The 2,462-nt window shown below is 50.8% G+C and overlaps 1 non-coding gene across 1 annotated transcript; it reads left to right on the top strand.

Annotated features, from left to right (window-relative positions):
• The first annotated feature begins 214 nt into the window (after positions 1 to 214).
• TRNAP-CGG lies at positions 215 to 286 on the top strand. Its single transcript has one exon. It is a non-coding gene; the product is annotated as a tRNA-Pro (tRNA).
• Positions 287 to 2,462: the final 2,176 nt, after the last annotated feature.

Below are 2,462 nucleotides of genomic sequence, written 5' to 3'. Positions count from 1 at the left end.
TGTGGGTAACTAGAGACAAGAACAAGCCTTTTGATAGGCCTGAGGCGTCAGCCTGAGTAACATCCAGTGGCTGGGAGTTGTGTGGGCTAATGCTAACTCTGGAGACTCCCATGATGGGCGGAGCCTGCAGGGCAAAGGGAGGCAGCTATTGAAGGAGCAGAGATGCTGGAGGGCAGAGTGACACATCTCAGCACCACAGCAACAGCAGCTATCTGGCTCGTTGGTCTAGGGGTATGATTCTCGCTTCGGGTGCGAGAGGTCCCGGGTTCAAATCCCGGACGAGCCCAATGCTTGGCCTTTTGCAAATGACCTTTGGAAAGCAGATGGAGCTGGGGCGAGGGGCAGCCAGGAGTAGGTGGGCTAGTGAGCTGGAGATGGGCCTGTAACTGAGTGGTGCTGGGGTGGCTGGGGGTGGGTTAGAAAGCCCTGCTGTGCTGGTGACTATATTGGGTGCCTAACTCCCATAGGCTCCTTTGAAAATGACTCTGAATGTTGAAATCCATCCTCTGTACACGCTAGTCTGTGAAATCCCTCTACGGCTCTGAGGGGCTCTGGGGATCTCCAGGCCCAGCTGTTCCCTGCCTTCCCTGTGATATCCTCAGCACACGCAGTCTGCCTGAGCAGGCCCATGTCATGTGCCCTCCCTGCAGAGGCCTGGTCGGCACCAGAAAATTGTTTAACTACGTCGCACAGGGGTGTGAAAGAGCCACACCTCTGAGCAGCGTGGTTAAGCCGACCCATGTGCCTCTGGAGACAGTGTTGGGTTGACGGAAGAATTCTTCCCTCAGCCGAGCTCCCGCCTGTCGGGGAGGTGGTTAATCACGCTGCTGGGAGAACCGCTCTGGGCGGCGTAGGTGCGTCTACACTGCAGCACTGCGGCTGCACAGCTGTGACACTGTTGTGTTTTCAGGGTAGACACGCCCATGTACAATCACACACCCCCTATTGCATTCTTCATACAGAGGCCCCCAAACGAATTAAACTAGGGTCAATGATGGTTGTCGCAATTCCATTAGCTTGGTCCAGCACGTGGCCGGATGGTGTTAGAGCTGTCACAGGCCGTGGGTTCGTATTCCCCTTCCCTGCCTCCAGGGGCAAAAGGGGTCCTTCAAACTGCTGAGTCCCCGGGAATTTTAACATTCACCATGAACACGGCAAACGAAAACCGAACCCAAATTTTCCAAATCACTGACCGGGGAGAAACCCCAGTCTAGCCAATGGAATTATTGACTCATTGTGGCTTATCCGACAAACAAGCACAAAGGCTGGAGCTGGGGCTAGTGGTTAATTTCTGTGCCTGGAGGGGCCAGTCCCTGCACTAGGATCCTCCAAGCAAAGGAACTTACCTTTGAAATAGTTGAAAACTGTTTAATTCAAATGCTACTGGAAGAAACTGAAACTGAATGAAAACAAACACGATGATGTGAGCTACAAAGAAGAAAGATGGTGACTTTGTGGTATAAATTAAGGTAACTAAAGGAGCGATACGATCTGTTGATTATACAAAAGCAACCGTAGGAGTCTCAATTCCTGCCCCGTATCAAAGGTTAATAGATGATAAAATGATTAACTACGTGTAAAGGTTCAAATGAAGCCAGGGTAAGTCCATAGGTTGCCCCAATGGCAGGAAAATGTTGTTCAATTTTCCATTTATGGAACAACCTCGCCCTGGCAAGAAGCCAGCCCGGGACGGAGGCAGGGAAACACTCCACAGCCTTAGCAGAGCTAGTGCACCACCCTCAAAAAGCAGAGCAGACAGGTGTGAGTCCTAGAGATGAGAAGGGGCCTTTTGACAGACTCAGTAACATCCAGCAGCAGGGAGTTCCATGGACTGATGCTAATGCCAGAGATGCCCATGAGAGGCAGAGCCTGCAGGGCAGGGGCAAATGTTAAAGAGGCAAAGATGCCTGAGTAGAGTGGGAGCCATCCTAGCTCAGAGAAGCCCCTATTCATTCTTTCCCTGTTTGGCTAGTTGGTCTAGAGGTAGGATTCTCATTTTGGGTGCTGGGGTCCTGCATTCAAATCCTGGACAAGCCCAGAGGTTTTGATTTTGCAAATTGCCTTTAGAAAGTAGCTGAAAAGAAGAACAGACACCTGTGGGGTGCTAACATCACTAAGGTGGGCTAGAAAGTACTACTCTTGGGGTGCCTAACTCTCTTAGGCTGTTACGAATGTGCCTCTAAACGCAGCCATTGTGACATAAGAACATAAGAACGGCCGTACCGGGTCAGACCAAAGGTCCATCTAGCCCAGTATCTGTCTACTGACAGTGGCCAATGCCAGGTGCCCCAGAGGGAGTAAACAGGTAATGATCAAGTGATCTCTCTCCTGCCATCCATCTCCATCCTCTGACAAACAGAGGCTAGAGACACCATTCCTTACCCATCCTGGCTAATAGCCATTAATGGACTTAACCACCATGAATTTATCCAGTTCTCTTTTAAATGCTGTTATAGCCCTAG

This window comes from Mauremys reevesii, linkage group 13, assembly GCF_016161935.1.
Source record: "Mauremys reevesii isolate NIE-2019 linkage group 13, ASM1616193v1, whole genome shotgun sequence".
Taxonomy (NCBI): domain Eukaryota; kingdom Metazoa; phylum Chordata; order Testudines; family Geoemydidae; genus Mauremys; species Mauremys reevesii.
This window is presented reverse-complemented; position numbering and strand designations above follow the sequence as displayed.